A 17,993-nucleotide genomic window follows, 5' to 3' on the forward strand; every position below is an offset into this window, starting at 1 on the left:
ATTCTATGTAGACTGAAGCTCCTTCTCCACTACCTGCAAGTATATGTACTACCATTCTTACTGGGATCAGCACTAGATGGAGAATGTGTATCTGCTTTGATATAGAAAAGAATATCTAAAGTACTACAGCTGCACCTAAGGTCCCAGAAAAGTGAGAGAAAGAGGAAAGAATGTACCAGCCCCAAAATGTGCTTTGCAAAAGCCTGTGTACAGCAAACATGTCAAATGTTTGTACCACAACCTGGTAGCTCTTCTGTCAACTCTTGTGTGCCATCACAAGGTGATCAGTTTGAAATAATACTATAAGGGATACAGATCTGGGATACAGATCTTTTCCTTTTATTTTTATTGGGCGTATTTTCTTTTACTTGCCCAAACTAGGCACAGTTGTCATTAGAGCTAGAAGAGCAATGCCAATCTGTATGAGCAGGGCCTTTGGGCTTTCTGTCCTTTATCTGCAGAAAGGCATATCAGTATGAGATGCACTGGGTTTATTTTCAGCTCTCCCACTCTCATCTCTTCTCCAGAGCTCCTTGGCTCTATTAGCAATCTAGTCAGCAGCTCCTGTCTCTCCCCTTGTTCTGCAATTTCACACACTCCTGCTATTGTCTGCTAACTCTGTTTCATAAAGCCTCTCTTCATCTTTCTCTTTTGCAGAGTAACTCCTATCATGGTAAGAAAATCTTTTTACCTATTTAATATGAGTATGACCGGGGTAGGTGTTGGACAATTCATATTTATGGAGAAAAGAATAAGGAAGGAAATGAAAAAAAAAAAAAAAAAAAAAAATTAGTGCTCCCATCAAATCTGCTTTACCAGCAATCACTAAAAATGATGCACAAGTGAATTTCTGCACATGTGTTTTTTAAATTTTCTGCTAATTTTTCAACACTTTCATTAAGACTTAAAGCCTTTATTACTGCTTCATTAGAAAGGACTGACAATATTCTAGTGTCCTGTGGAAATGTTGGTTCTAACGGGGCCATTCTGGGAGAAGACAAAAGAAGTGTTAATGATGCAAAGGTGTGATATGAGGCAGAGCTTGGTTTCATAAATTTTGTTCACTAAGTGAATCTAAATTTTTGTGTATTGACTTTTAGCCCCCATACTTACCTGGTAAACAAGATCTCAGTTCCTGCCTTGTGTCAATAAGTCCTTTCATCTCAGGCAAATAAAATATTTTAATCTCCATTTCTTGGCAGCTTTCATGCACAGTTGCATGCAACTCACTACATTAAGATGCTCAGTTGTAGATCTAAGGGTGGGGAAGGGAGAAGCATACGGGTGCTCCTGTCCCTATTAACTTTCATCAGCTGATGGTTTGTTGTCCCAGGTCATACCAGCTGTTTGCAGCTGCACAGATTTTCTATTTCCACAGGGCTACGTCAGCCTTGACTTATGCCTGCATTGCAGTCACACAAGTGACTGGACTGCAAAACAGAGGCATGAGCAAGTTTGACTGGGAGGTGTTTGGCCACAGCAGGGAGCTCAGGGAAGGCTAATGTGTTTTTTGGTACCCAGGCTACTTGAAGCATCTCCAGCTGACTCTGCATTCCTGTATAGACTCTCATGCTGTTACAGCCTTAGCCTTTGCTTCTTCACAACACCCTCTCTAATAGAAAGGCACTACATGTAATCCTCACGTGTAGCAATCAAGTCACCAAGAAACACAAATTTAAAACTTGGGTTTATGGGGTCAGCAAAATTCTGAATGTGGGCACCTATAGAAAACGGCCATTGCTCAGCTGCTTCTGGATTTTTATCACTATCTTTGGATATTTGCCTTTGTAGGTTATTTACAAAGAAACATAAGTTAGTAAAAAAAAATCATCTGTGTAACTTCAAAAATAGGAATAAACACATTTTTCCCTAGTTTAGCCCATTAGTCCACTGTTCTTTACCATTCTTGTTAACAGATATCCCATACAATGGATATACTAAGCATATTAAAGAAATATGTATGCCTCAGCTATAAGTAACACCTATAAACTGTATATGTTTAAAGTGAGTAAGAGACCAGCAGATGTTGTGCCAAGATTAGGATATAACATTTTTGTGCCTATCTGAGATCTCCTTGGAGGATTTGTTCTTGAGAGTTGTGTAACACCTTTCCTTCTGCACTGACCTCTGAGATAATATGCATCAGGAATGTAATATTATCAAGAGAACCAGGCAGCAGCCTGGGAGTTAGCACAAGGGCATATGAATAATACCATTATTTCCAATCAGAAAATTGCTAAATTTAAATCTCTCACTGAATCCAACAGCATACTGTGCAGCTTGGCACCTTATGTAGGGTGTGTACCTACATAAAATTGTGTGGATAACAGGAAACAATAAGGCTTGAAGAGAAGGCTGAAAAAGTTCCATGATCATGTGGAAGGGGAAACTACATGTTTAGTGATATTTTGTTGTTTCAAAGTGCTTTTTAATCTAAATATTCTTCCCTGAACAAAGTGAAAGGGTAAGCTGCAACATGAAAAGAACACAGGGATAGAAAAAAAAAAACTCTTACTAGCTTGGAGCTAGTTTTCCCTTTTACTGAGGCGTTTCATACAAGGCAGGGTTAGCTGCTAGCACCTGCTAGCTGTATATTCTGTAACATGAAGGACTAGACTTTGCTTAACTTAAAATTATCCTCAGTTAAGCTATTGGTATAAATACCAGAATGCGGTGCAGTTGTGTGCAGCTAAACATTGGTGCTTAAAACAACCCTTATTTACACATGTTTAACTGCCAGTGAAAGTATTGTAAACCAAGTGAAATGCTTTGAATGGGGATGGATTCTTGCTCTCAGGATACTTGTGAGTAAACATGGCATAACTGGAGCTGTCGTAAGCAGACTTGTTATTACCAGTAAGGCTGCTGTCTGCACTTAAAAATACAGAAGTAATAACATGCAAAATTAATATGATGTAAACATAATTCTAACATTTTCCAGGAGTGTCTGGCTTTGCAACTTGAGCAGTGTCTGTACAATACAGGGCTTTTCTTTTACAATAATAAATTTAATTCAGCATTTACAATGAAGAAGTTCTAAAAGTAACAATACTAATTCACTGCCAAAAAATAAAATAAAATAGGGCTTTCCCATCCAAACAGCAGAAGGATGAGCCAACACTAATAATGTTAGTGGTGATTCCTGTTTCATATTTACATGCTGAAAAACAGGAAACTGCCTGACATTGATAAAAACCTCCCCTGAAAAGTTGTCATGTATGTTGTAAATTATTCAATTGAATGTATTGTCGCTAAACATACACTAAATAGGAATCAGGCTCCTAAAGATGAGCGAACAAAATACTGGGTTTGCAGTGTTGTCTTTTTTTTGTGGAGAAAAGACTAATGATGTGCTCTTTTTCACAGTGCATTAACTAATTACAGACATTAAAGATGGAAAAAACACCTATTATTTCACTTAAATCTCCCCCTAACTATTGTCATCGCTGACAAACCCACTTATTTTTAAACATAGTATGCAATCTCCTCTTCCTTTGTGCACTGTATACTTTAGAGCAAAAACTAACACCAAATTAAAAATAATCACTATTGTAATTCCCTTACCTGTCCAGGCTGTGTGTACTTCCAAAAGGTCACTGGTAGGACTTAAGAGATGATCTGCGAATGATGCTTTTGTTTACTGCAAATGTAGTTTCCCCTCTTACAAATCCATTTCCATAAGGCAACTCTTGTAGCATCTGCAAAATACAGTGCAGACAGTGAGCACATACTGTTTTAGAAAGGTAGAACCACCTGGATTTTATTTAGAGTCAAAGTAGACTCAGAAATACAGCACTGCATGAGTGAATGTTTTCTTTTCTGCTTCAACACTTTATATATTGTGACATTATTGGTGGGGGTGGGAATGGTAATATTTTTCACAATCACGACTGGGGTTTTAGTTCTAAAGGGAAATCATGCAAGAATTAGGCTAGCAGAAGTCACTCATTGCATGTGTGTGGAATAAACTACTTGTCACGCTTCCATCACCAAGAGAAGTCTTTTCTATGCACTGAAATCAAAACAGTCTTTGAGTTCAGTCTTAGCTTGATCGGACATCAGTACAAACCTCACTGCATAACCAATGTTATTAATATGTCCCTGGTTATATGATCACGTGTTCTTAGGGCACTTCTGCCCTATTGCAATACCTGCTCATATTTGCAGCTTCCTTGCAATCAGGGCAAGATTGCTGTGAGTGCTAAGGTAACCCAAAACAGTGAAGGAAGTATCTGAGATACTAGGTCTGAGGATTTTAAACTGTACTCAGAGTAGGATGACACCAAATCTTTCTCCGGTTTGCGTTTTCTTATCCAGGATGAGTTTCTTTGTAAGAGGCAGCAACATCCTAAGACCAGTTCAGCCAAAAACCGTGAGCTGACAGTTCCCCTAGTCTGGGGACCAATTTTTTTTTTTTTTTTTTTTTTTTTGTGAGGTCAAAATGATCGCTTGGATCAATTATCTCAGGTAAGAATGGACTGAGATTGACAAGGTAACTGAAGCACCTGACTGCTAGCAGCCTTCTGGACTACAAAGTATGGAGCATGTACAAAAGATTAAATAAACTTCAACAGGCTGGTATGTTTTCATGTGGAAAATAAATCTTCAAAGTACTACTTCTGTATCTGAGGTTCCAGAAAATACTTCCCAAAACTATTGATATGGGAAAGTGTGTGACTGCTTAAGTGAATGTCACATCAGGCTTCATTTTGTCAGTTCTTTGCTTTTTAGATAGTAATAACCTGTGATTAATTAATACTGTAGTACTAGAAGAATGACTTCTGGAGTTCCTTCTTTGTTTAGTTATGCTAGTATAGCACTAAAAGGATTTATTTTTTTTTGCTTTTGGTTTTGATTTTAGATGTATTCCCCTGTTCCCATGCAAATGTCAGGCAGAATTGCACCATTTAATGGTTAAGAAAAGAAAGGCAACACCAAGAAAGCTGGTTTCTCACCTAAGTCTTATTGCCTGGAGTTCTAAATTAATTATCCCTCTTAAGGGAAAATGGATGTTGAATGGGGAATAAGGCACAGCTGTTGAAGGAGGGTATAAATAGGAAGAGGTTTGAGAACAGGAGATAAGGTGCACTCTGAGCTAGAAATATGTGTAAGGCAGAAAAATGTTTTTGGATTTAGACTTTTAGGATAAATTTGGCATTAATGCACTGCACTGAATATATTGATGTTTATGCTTAGGGGTTTTAATTTTTTGGTGATTCCTTACATTGATAATAAAGCCCAGGGGATTTAGGGGATTCTCATCAGGAGGGTCCCTAAATCGGGAGATCTGTGACCCACAATGTCAGGACACACCCTGGTTCACCCTGCTCTACAGACTGTTGTCTGTCTGGGCCTGACACAGTGCATGTGACTTCTGAGAATTGCATTCTGTGCTCAAGTTATCTTGAGGTGCATTAAATGCTAACCAGACCACTCTTGTAATGCCAGTGCCTGCCTATGTAACATAGCAATACTGTACATCTAGCAGGCCTGCTTACTTGATTTCTGGTATCTTGAAATGCCATCCCTAAACAAAAGAATAAAAGCATACAGGCTTTGCAGCAGTGATTAGGCTATTGCTCTACCATGCCCAGTGTCCAACAGAGTTTGAGGGTATGTTTAGAAACAGGCAGTTATGGGAAATTAACTTTTGGGACACCTCTACCTGACTTGCATCAGTATGAGAGTTAAGTCCCAAAGGACGTGTATTATATCCTATTTAAACATATCTTTGTGTTTAGTCACAGTTCACTATCACTTTGACAATATCCTTGGACAACCCTTTTGTTACCATACTACTCTTGTTTAAGTTTAGTCAACATTAACAACTGAAGTCTGCATTGATTTAACTGAACCAAATTAAAACCACCGTGTGTAGACAAGCTCTGAGAATTTAGAGCAGTTTAAGCTATGTTGATGTCTCTTCATGAATGATGAAGCACCTGGGATAGTATTGCCCCTTTATTCATTATGTGAGAATAATTTTTGCTTCTCTCTCCATGTCTCACTAACCACAACACCTGAATTGCTGCACAGAAACAGAATCAAAATGTAGGCCAAATGATTAGACAGGTGAGCAATACTGTTTTCTTCAGTTTATGGTTACCCAGATATGATAAAAGCAGAAGGGAAGGCTCTCAAAGAGAATTTGATTTTTATTTTTATTTTTTTATTAAGTTGGGGGGGGGAAAAAGTGTTTTCTTCCAAGGCTTAAACTAGGCTACGAAAACTGTACTATGGAGTTTCATATTGATTTCTGGAAAAAAAAATGGCAAATTTCTGAAAAGTGGAAAAAAAAATCATTTTTATACAATCAGTGTTAATGAGGCCTGACTACAGGTTTTTTCCCCCACCTGTTACTGTTGTTACATACTTTTTCTGCCAATATTTAACTAGCGATTCCATACACACACACACAAAATCTTATCTATTCTTTCCTTTCTTCAAACATTGATTGAAGTTCCCTCTTTTATGACTTTCCTGTTAAGTACAATTTTAGATGAGTGTTTGGAATGTGCCAGCATTAATTAAGAGTTGCTAAAACAGGATCTGATACCAGCCCTGACAGTGTTCATTGATTGTCATGAATTAGGGTTATTTTTGTTTCAGTTAAACTCTAGATTTGTGGGGTTTCTTTTTCTTTATCAACATAGAGAACTCAAACTGTGATGAAGGCTGTTGCACAATATAGGAAAGGTTTTTTTTGTTTGTTTGTTTGTTTGTTTTTAAACACAACTTAATTGTAGAATAAGGCTTCTTTAGTGAATGTGAGATTTTTAAAAGTGCTGAAACAACTTCAGTAGCTAGATCTGGATTTACAAAAGGTCCCTAGTACAGCACATGCTGCAGTTAGCTCTGGGTACCCTGCCACCATAGCCCTCACACAGCCACCTAGGTGTCTTCTACAGTACTTGGGGAAAAATGTCTGAGAAAATGGTTCACAGAAGCCAGTAGGTTGAGCCATCTAAATTATCTACCTAGAAATGTGAAAGAGAAGGATGAGGCTTCTCACTTCTTGCAGCAGGAGGAGTATTTTAGAGCATTGAATCTGGCACAGCTCAAAGCCTCAAGCCTTCTTGTGGGAAAGATACTAGTTGGGAAGAAGCAGCCCAAGGTTTCAGACTGCACTTGGGCTAATGCTTTGTACCTCAATGCAATCCTGGAGCTGCTCCATTTACTTCAGGCTTTCATTGATCAGCTGTGGCTGAATTAGGTTCCTGGCTCCGGAGGTGTAAATCTCACTGCTTGGCCTCATGCCTGTCACCTCTACAGTAAATTGTCTCCCGAGTATAATATAATATTGGGATGATTTGGGTTATCTATCCCAATATATAAATTCCACTCTGACTAGTATGAATTATCAGTACCTTATGTCTCTGGCAGTCTTTTTTGCTGAAGGCACAGCGTGGTGCCAACAGATTTATCCAGGCTGATCATTAAAGGCTCTTGGCACATGAACAGGTTCTGGAGAAAGAAACAAAAGTATTTCTGTTCTAGGGAAAGCCCTGGTCTTCCCAACTTCATGCATGGAGCCAGATTTTTGAGTGGAAAGCTGCTAATGACTAGACTACCAGATCTGTAAAAATCCTGGAGGCTGAGTAAGAGGAGCAGGATAGAAAGTTTGTGTGTGTCAGGACTGGGTGCAGAGGGCAAGAAAAAATTCAGGTACACAGAGAAGCTTGTGGTAGAAGGTTCATAAAGGAAACAGTAATGGAAGAGTGTACTTCTCAGTAAAGTAACTTTACTGACCAGAGTGCATCCAGGAAAAGGAAAAAGTACAGGAATTTGACTTAGAATAGAAGGTGTATTAGAAATTGGGACTTCGAACCCCTTGGAAGAGTTGAATGATGCAAGAGGAACAGGAAAAGAGAGGAAATAGAGGCAGAGGAATGCACACTGGGGATTTCTGGCTGTTCCTTTGTCTACGCTAGCTAAAGGGTTATTGCTCTGAGAGCTGCTCTACAAAGCCAGTCTATCTAAATGCCTCCCCTGCTAAAGCTCCTGAAGATGCAAATTGAAAACCCATAGTATGTCCAAAGCCTTAATGCTGTGGAAAAGGATGGTTACAGGACTGAAAAATCAATGCGAGCAGTATTGTTCTTGGTTTGTGTGGGGCAGAGGAATTGTTCGAGTCTATAACATGCTGTTGGTATACAAGAAGTGAAGCAGAGTGCAGGGGAAAATGCATAAGTCCAGGAAAACTGAAGGAGGCTGAAGTCTGATAGTGAGACCACAGGGCACTGAGCTAGGGAGATCTCATCCTGGGCAGTAATAACACACCCACCCACTTTCAGGGAACAAAGACAGTTTCAATTGTCCATGAATACATGCGCGTTTTTCCCCATGGTAAAGGCCCTTCATGTAACTTAAATTTAAACCAGTGAAATTGGAGCAACATAAAATTAATTTCTCTGGGTCCTGTTCTGTAAGCATCAATTATAATGTCTAATCTACATGAAGTGCTGCTAAGTTTAGTAACCAGCTCTTTATCATGCCGCACCCAAAAGCATTCAAATATGTTCACATTAAGATGTTAGATCATACAAATGTTAGTTGTAGAATCATCCAAATGTTAACAGTTGCATTTTCCTCCTAAGAGTATAAACAGCTATTTGATTAGGTTGTCGTGTTCAACTAATATATGTTTTTTGAGGAAAAATATCTCTATTTGAGCTTTTCTTGACAGAGGGTAGAAAACAATATGCTGTCAGAAGGTATAGAAAGAATAAAGACCAGTCTTTATTTACTGCAGTGATGCTGGAAATCAAGATTTGATATTTGCTGAAAGAACTTCACTGATGGGAGAGGAAGGAGGGATGCGCTGCAGTGGGCATGTAAATAATTTATGCTCTCAATTAAAAATTTACTCAACACCTACAGTTTTTGCCTGAGTTTGGGGGTGGGATGGTGTTACACGCTTTCACTCATATCTTTTACCATGTCATCTTTTTTTTGTCATTGTTTTCTTCTGCATCCTTTCATTCCTCTGCTTGGACTGCTTTCCTTTCCCCAGAACCTGTCTTTGCTGGCAGTCTCCCTCTCCCTCGCTTCTCAGATTTGTGTTCAATTCTCCTGATTCTGTTTTCTCAGTTAGTTACCCTTCAATTGGCCACTCAAACAAAACAAGCAAATAAAAATAACAACAACAACAACAAAAAGAGCAACAACAAAAACAACCCCAAACCTGTATTGGCTAGAAATAATAGCATATGGCCAGCGTTAGGGGTAAGAGACCATCCTAGTTATAGGCTAGGATGAGGATATTGCAGTGCTAAGCATGGTCTTCAAACTTGCCCAGGTCTTTGGTGGGGGAGAGGGGCAGGCTTGATGGCTGGAATGGTAATCAGGAGCTATAGTCTGACTCTAGGTGGCTTTTGCCACGTCTAACTATGAGGTGTTGGATACCTTTGTAGATTATCTAGCTATTGGATGGAATAGGTGTGCTAATTCTTTTTCTCCATTCTCTCTCATTTTCTGGGTAACCTGATGGGGCAGAAAGGTGGAAGATGTCTTCCCAACACCCCCCCCACACACACACGTACTCCCCCAGTATGCAAGGATCCTACAACCACTGTAATCCATACCAATACCTCCCAGATTTAGCAGTGTTCCCCATCTAACTCTCTGGGAACAACTGATACTTGCCTTGTACTGACAGCTGACACACCAACTCCTGGTTTTTATTTTGAAAACTACATTTTCCCTTCTTAGTTCTTCAGAGAAGACTGAAACCTGATGTAAAAAGGACAGCATAAATACTCCCCTCAGCCAATTACTTTCTCCTTTTCTGGTGTTTTGACCAATTATTTTTTTAATACCTCATGTGTGCTGAGGTTGCTTCTGTCTCCTCCTTTCTACCTTAACTTCAGGACCCTACTCCTTGCTTACAACTTGGGAGGATGCAGGAGAAAGATGACATTACTGTCACCCATTGCACAAACATTGTCAGGAAATAGTAGGTCATAACAGCATGGATGATACCTTGGCATAATCACAAACCTAATTTATCATTTGGAAATCACTTACCTTCTGTAGTAGTGAATTATCCCTGCAAGAGTTGTGCTTTCATCTGGTAGTCAAAACTCAAGTTGTAACCTATTTAAAAAAAAAAAAAAGGAAAGAAAAAGAAAAAATTACACTTACAGTACTGTAGTAGATGAATTGCAAACAAACAAATGAGCAAAAAAAAGACTCCAAAGCTTTCCAGATGGCTGGTTCTCACTGATGTACATTTTTTTCTCTGGAGCTTCAAAACATGTTTGAATTATGAAATTTGGTGTGATTACAAGAACTTGGCAAGCACTCATTAAGGTTTTAGTCTGAAGAGTGATGCTACTGAGTTAGAGAACTGAAGATGAGCAATTGTTGAGCTAGTATCGTGGTGTATGTGTGGTGCTGTCAGTGTAGGGTGTGAGACAGATTCCCAGGCTCTGTCTCTTTCAAGTGCTGTACTCCTATTGTCTCCTTGGACCGAAGTCATCCTTGGCTGAATTGGTGAAACAGGTGAAATTGCACCGATAATTTATTTGCCCAAATTCACTCGCTTAGTGTTCCCCGTACTCTGTCCCCAGCTTCAGCTGAGGCTAGGTGACTTGATATGTGCCTTCCTCGCTCCTGGCAGTGCTTGGAGAAGGGAGGCAGCTGGTGCATAGCTGGCTGTGCTCCGGCAAATCCCTCTGTGCTCCTGGGGCAGACATACTGCTCCCCAAGAAGAACCCCTTCCCCTCCTGGAGCAGAAGAGAAGGAGGAAAAGGCTGTGGTGGGCCATCTGGGGTGGGCGAATTTGGTAGTAGCAGATGGTGGAAAGGAAAGTGGGGAGGAGGAGTGGAGGCTAACCAGGAGGAAACACAAGCAGTACTTCTTACTGGCTATTTTGAACATGTTCTGAGGCTAGCCATGTTGAATTTTTACTTCAGGCAGTGTCTTGCACCCTCCATTCAACCAGGGATCAAGTTGGCTCACAGGAAAAGGTCTTGCCCTGTAAATGCAGGGGAAGCACATACCTCAGAGGCAATGGTAGGGATGAAGACTGAGGATGTGCCTCTGACAATGGATCTGTACTTGAGAGAAGTAGGAACCATCATTTATGTCTCAGCTCCTTCTGTCTGCAATAACAAGAGCCTCTCTCAGGCTCCTTCAAATCCATACAGTGTCAGCTCTTAAGGGCCAGGAGATAAAATCTTGTTATGCAGCCTGAGGAGAAAGCCACAGCCTTCCTATGGCATGACTAACCGATACCGCTAGTAAGAACATAACATCTCATTTATCATGCATTGTTCATGTGATGTTAGAAGGAAATCATTTCATCACTGGCCCGATGATGGAGATTGCTCTCCACTCCTCAGCAAGGACAGGCTGGTTACTACTCCTCAAGATACAGGGGTAAGGGCAGCACTAGTGTAGAGAGGAGAGGAAGATGAAAAAGAAAACCACTGGTGTGCTTCTAGTTTAAGAAAAAAAAAAAAAAAGGCCTGTGTGGGGAATTATCCCTGGGGTCAGCAAGAGCATTAACCATTGTGTGTTGCTGCAGAGAGTCAATCCCTGTTCAACACCAGACATTAGACAAATCACTCTGAATTATTAATCCGTAGCTTAATTATTTAAGAAGAGGAGGAAATGGCAACTACTCATGGCAAAAAGAAGGAGGCAGGTAACTGCAGTTCCCTAACATGAGCCCAATACGTTCAGGAGACCCAGGGGCTGTCCATCCTGCGCTACTGTCAAAGAGGTCCCTCAAAAGAGACCTGTAACCCTGCCCCACTGTTCCCCACTGAGGAATGATGCTGCTGTTGCATTAATGCCACGTTCTTGCTGTCCCTACCTGGTAAGTAACACACCCCACAGTGAGCACGTGCACAAGTATTCAAGTGACCAACCTGTTCCGTGCCTACCAAAGTGTGCTTTGATGTCTGCTCCTCAGGTTTGTTGCCAAAAGACAGTTCCTTTGGGCTCAAGCAGCTGCTGTCTTCTGCGTTAGTGGACTCCTGCAGTGTGTCACCACCAGTATATGAATTAAATATGAATGCTGAAACTAAAGTGAAGAGATAAATAACAGCCTAGCTAGAGGAGATGCACTTAAGCCTGTGCTGTGGATGTGGTGGGACTCCTTTTTAATTAGTCACTGTCCGTCAAGTCACTATCATGCAATAACCTGCAGATGGTTCAGCAGTGGGTGGCATTAACATACTCAGCCCTCTCTGGCATGCAGGTGCCCTGTGCTGCCCTTCCCATCATCCCTCTTTGCCAGCAGATGGCCTTGTGTTTTGTCACTGTCAGGTAAGGTGAGCAATGCACACTTGCTGTCATACAAAACACATTTGGCTGACTCCCAGTGGGCTTACGCATCTGCCCAGGGTGGGGAGGAAAGACAACTGAGTTCATTTGATGTCACTGACTTTTTGCAGAAGTAGCGGATGAAAAACATGTCAAGCAGCAGAATTGAAGTATCAAAGCTCTTCAGACAATTTGCCAATTTGATTTTTGTTTGCTTTTCTATGCTGAATCACAATCCGATCACACAATGTCACTTTCAAGGGATCTCTGGCATTAGTGCAGTATGGAAAGCCCCTAGGTATTCTGCACGCATGTGGACTTGCATTGCACAAATATAGATGAAGATGCAGATGACATCAAGGTTGCCTGTACTTTAGTAAGACCTATGATATCATGCCACAGTTTCTCAGAAACTTTGAGAAAGAGAAGACAATCTAAGTCCTGGAAAAGAAAGAACAGGAAGGTATGTCAATAGGAGGGATACATAAAGTAACGTTACTAGTTAAGTCACTTCCTAGAAAACTTACAGGAAAATCTAGGAAGATACAGGAACTGTTTACATAGGACTGGAAGGGACCTTCTGTTGCATGGACTGTCATATAATCCATGATATGAACTTAAAACGAACAAAGAAAACACAAAATGAAGGGTCTCCAGTCTTCGCTGGGCCCATCATATTGTTACTAAACAAATTTGCCTTATTTTCCACTTAAATATATTGATGGGGAATTTACTCCCACTTTTATGAACCGATCACAAGCACTGAGATGTTAGGGTCCTTGGTGTTGAATAACACTTGATAGGACTGAAAAGAACAGTCAACTGCTAAACCAAAAACCAACAAGAAGAATTCATGAATTGTACTTTTTTTTTTTTTTTTTCTCTTCATGGTTTAATTCTTTCTTCCACCCCAAAAATCCCAAACTGAAAAATCATTTCATTTTCCATCAATACTTAAAGTAGAGAACTGAGTAAGCATAGATTTCTTACAGTTGATTAATGCGGTTTCCTTTACAAATTCCAACAAGTAGTTTTTATGTAATCTGTTTGTTTTTCTATATTTTTGATCTGTTATTTGTAATACTACATACTGTTGTTTAAGCAGTGATTGTGTTGTTGCTCTTAGAATTTATTTGCAGGCAATGCCAAACACCTTCAGCTAGCCTAAACGTTAAGGCAGAAGTCAGCTTGATTTGAAATGTGTGTTTTCTTGCCCTCTCAAACACATTTGGGGGCAGTGGGGATTTGCTTTTTTTAAGACACTGAAGAGAAAGGATTTCTCAATAAGAAGGTGGAGGTACAGGTAGCTTAAGATTCAAAAACTGTTGTTCAGCGCTATTTTTTTTTTGTCATTAAAAAGGGCAAAGAAACTCAACCCCTTCCCTCTAATGTCCAAATGGAAAAACACAATCTTATTAACAGCATTATCATGAAAGCTCTGTTTTCCTCTCTGCTGCATTATGAAGCTTCTGGAGGAACTCTTCTCCAGCCTCGTGTTTTTGTTTTGCTGCATTCAGAGGACCTGGAGTCCAGGCCTGAAGACAAATACATCACAATAGAATGAGGAAACTGAGTATTCTGAGTAGATACTCTATCACACTTTTGAGTGGTAATATTCACTCCATTTAACAAGACCTCAAAAATAATAATTGCAGTGCCTGTCATTAATACGTTGTAGGCAGAAGAAAAACATTCCTTGTTTCCAGCCGTTCCTATTAACACATCTTTGTGTGTGTCTAGTTTCCTGAAAAGCCTATGAAGAAGCTAATAGTCCTGAATTATCAGATATAATTTTATTTTTGTAATGAGTCAAGGATCAGATACTGGAAAAGATCTTGCTTGTTAATGGAGCTAATGTTTAATACAGCAATCTTGGCTTTTTTTTTTTTTTTTTAAATCCAAACATTTTGTGGGGTATGAGTTGACAACACAAAGGTATCATAGCCGATGCAAACGATTGGGACCATGATTGCTCAGGAACAGCATCATGTATACATATGTGGAAAGTGAATGGTCTCATGAAAAATATGCTGCAAAAAAGGGAAGCTTCAAGAAAATCTTTCACTGAGCTGTGTCCTACCCACCCAAATATTTGGAAAGCCAAGATTTTGCAAGGGAGAACTGGTAGTGACATCTACAGTTAAAACTTGATATTTTGCCAAAATTTTAACTGTCCTAACTAAATTATTCCAAGCTTGATGTCTGCCTGAGGCTGCAATGAAATGGTTCAGCAATGTTCAAGAAAGAGTTATGAAGAAGAAGAAGCAAAAAAAAAAAAACTTTAACCACAATTATTTGCCCAGTCATTTTTTGGAAGACGAAAAATCAATGTATTTTTGCTTCAATCTGCAATTTGCCTGTTGAATAACTATTGGATTGCCTTTTGCATTAAAGATCCGTGAACTTGGCTGTAATGTAAGACTTGGGGAAAAAAAAAAAAAAAAAAAAAAAACACTGTAAGTGGATGCTTTGCTATTGACTTAACTGAGACCAAAATTTTACCCATCAATATCAACCATGGTACAACTAGTGGCAGATGATAACATGTTGGGTAGAGCCTTTTGGCAGAAGAAGCAACGAAGTCTTCCCAGGGGAGCGTGCAGAGCAGAAGCCATGTAGCTACAAGCACTGTAGCTACTGCACACAGCATTGAGCCCAGGGTAATAAGCCGTATCACGAGGAATATTAGCTCAAGCATCATCCTAATACAGTTTCCAGTAAGCTCTCAGCACAGTCAGAGCAGTCTGCTCCAAAAGTCTGTAGAGACATACTACCTGTAGCACAGGAAACAGTTTTTGTGCAATGTGCAGGACAACAGAAGATGAGGGTTGAAAAAGATCATGAATGTCCTCTTGAGCTTGCACTAAGGACTGTGACTGAGGAAAAAATGCCTTGTGTTGCTAGCACTGAGATGACTTATGTCAGAGCACTGTAGTATCTATCCACATGATCAAGGTAAGAGCTGCTAAGAGAGCATTTATTGAAGTATTTTATAACTGTGTTTTGTTATGCAGATGATTGGTTCCTTAGTATTTTATGTCAATGTATTTTTACTAGGATCATCCAGGCATAGAAGCAAAGAAATTAACAGTCAGATCAAGAGGTAGTATAACTGGGTAGGAAGGACAGTGCATAATATATCAACATGGGCTATATCAGAACTCATCTGACTGTGAGCTAATGGAGTAGACCTGCAGCTTCAACATTTGTAGACCTGCAGCTTCAACATTTTCACTGAATTTTCCATGTTCTAGCTTGAAACACCTATCCCATTTCTATGCCTACTACATACTTTCAATCAATAAGCATGGAGATGTCCAATGAAAATCTTGTCTTAAGACAACCTGAAAATAAAATGCAGAATAAGCTCCTTTGTGTGGATATTCTCATACATAGTGAACTTGTGAATGTAAAGTGTCCTGCAACCTTTTATCAGGTAAGAAATAGAAGTGAAAAAATCAATTGACATCAACAACTTTTCAAGCAATGTCTTCGGAAATAAGTTTTCAGATTGAGCTTGCTCCTCCGAGGACAGATACAGTTTTTAGCCAACACAATCAGGTGATGTGTCTGGCTACCTATAATGGAGAAAACTATTAAATTCTGTGTGTTTCAGCTAATCACTTCAGAGTTTATTTTTTTTTTTCTGAGTTCCCTGTGGCATTTTGTTTTTAATTGATGTGAATTGTTAGCACAGTTTGTCTTTTCCTAAATCTTTGTTCTAAGCCACCAGGATGTAATCTTTAGCATTCACATATTTCATATGTACTATTTATAAAGCCATAAATGACAAACAGTGTTCTGTATTGCCATGCCCTCTTAATGAAGGAAATGTCAATATTTTGCCAGGAAGAACTAGAAATGGAATAGTTGTGTCTTGTCCACAGCAAGTCAGCCTAAGAATTAGCTGTAAAATCTGAGGTTCTCAGACTCACTCCAAACTCATTCCTCAGTGGCTTAGTTACATTGAGTTTTTCTTCCAATTCCTTGAAAGTGCTGCTGAAGTCAGGTGGATATCAGTGAAGCAAGGATGAAAGTGTCATCAGTTGCAGTGTGTTTAGAAGTTCAAGTCTGTAAACAGAGATGTAGCACAATGAAATTTGCAACATGGGAATTGATTTTGATCTGCAGGCCTGACCCTACCACTTAAGGCTACATGGGGAGTCCCAGACCCTCCCTATGGCCTTATTTCATACAACTTTAAAGAGCTTTTAATGTGAAGTTCACTTGCTGTTAAAACTGCCATTGTCAGTACCTCTAGTTTTCTGGTTGAGCCACGGTCCTGACAACTGTTCTTTTGAAGACTGCCCTTCTTTCACTGAATGAGAGACATCAGGTCATGAAGATGACATTGGAAAGGGAAAGACGATGTAAGAACAAAGAAAGGCTTTTTGTAAGGAAACTCTACTTTCACTAATTCTGAGATGCTACTACGGGTCTGCGTTTCATGTAGCTACCCAAATATTTCAAGTCCTTGTATTTTGCTAAAACTTTTTATAACCACAAAAATGAAGACAATAGGCCTGAATTTTATCCTGGAATAAACTCCCCTTGCACAGGCAGGCAGCCTTATAAAGGTCAGTGATGGAGTATCATTGTGCAGAAGCCATTTTGGGGGTGAAGGAGATAAATCACGAGAAGTGCCAGACAGCATTATGAACCAGAATAATAGTGAGTAAGCCATTAATCCTCACTGGAATTAAAATAACAGTAATTACTACTTTTGTCTTTTATAATAACTAACTTGCGTGCAGCCCAATAGCAAAACAACAGCGATGAAAAAGATATTTTCATATACCTTCATAAGTATACCAACAAATGTGCCCGTTTCAATTATTCAGGAACCAATACTTCCAGAAACCCAAAGACCTCTTTGCTAGCCCCGCGTCTCTTTCACGTTCAAGGTGATGCCTTCTAAACTTAATGGATATAATCACTGCTCCTACATCTTATGTGTTAACTTGATCCCATTACTCCTGCCAGTGATACTGGCCTCCATCCAGTTAATGTGTTTCTCAGTCCGGTTCCTTTGTCATTTCCTTCACACTCTTCCTTTTGCATGATACGCCCTGCCAAAGCCTTAGCTGCAGGCTTGCTCCCCTTCATATATTTCTAAAGACCTGCATCCACCACCATGCCTGTGAGGAATTTCTAATTGAGTAGACATGAGCAAATAAGAACATCTGCTTAAAATAACACTTACCTCAATTATAGAAACCCCCCAGTTGGAAGGCCTGCTGTGCTGACAGGCAGTCCCTGAAATCGCGTCATCATTGCTGTTGTTCTCATCGCCTCTTCACTTCTCCATGTCAGCTCCAGGAGCACTGCGTCAGCTCTTAGAGGCAGAATAATTTTTATCACATCCTGGTACAGCACCTAGCGCCAACAGGGCTCCTGTTCCAAGCTAGATTTTTATAGTTTATGGTATAGCATAATATAAGCGCCATTTGCCTGTGGAAGCTCTGGGCACTACATTACCAGGCTGGGAGGTACTTCATGGCAATTCAACACCCTTATGACAGCCTAAGGAAATCATGTTGATTTTGCTCCACTTGGTTCCTCATCTTTTTCTCAACTGCTTTCTTGGTTTACCCCAGGTAACTTCTACGGCCATGGCTGGCTGCCCTTCCTTACTCCTGAGTGCTGTCACCAGCTCCTGATGCTGGTGGAGCTTTGGGAGTGGCCAGGCTGGAAGCCCCGGGTGGTACAACTCAGCAGTT

The sequence above is a fragment of the Aythya fuligula genome, chromosome 3 (genome assembly GCF_009819795.1).
Source record: "Aythya fuligula isolate bAytFul2 chromosome 3, bAytFul2.pri, whole genome shotgun sequence".
Lineage (NCBI taxonomy): Eukaryota > Metazoa > Chordata > Aves > Anseriformes > Anatidae > Aythya > Aythya fuligula.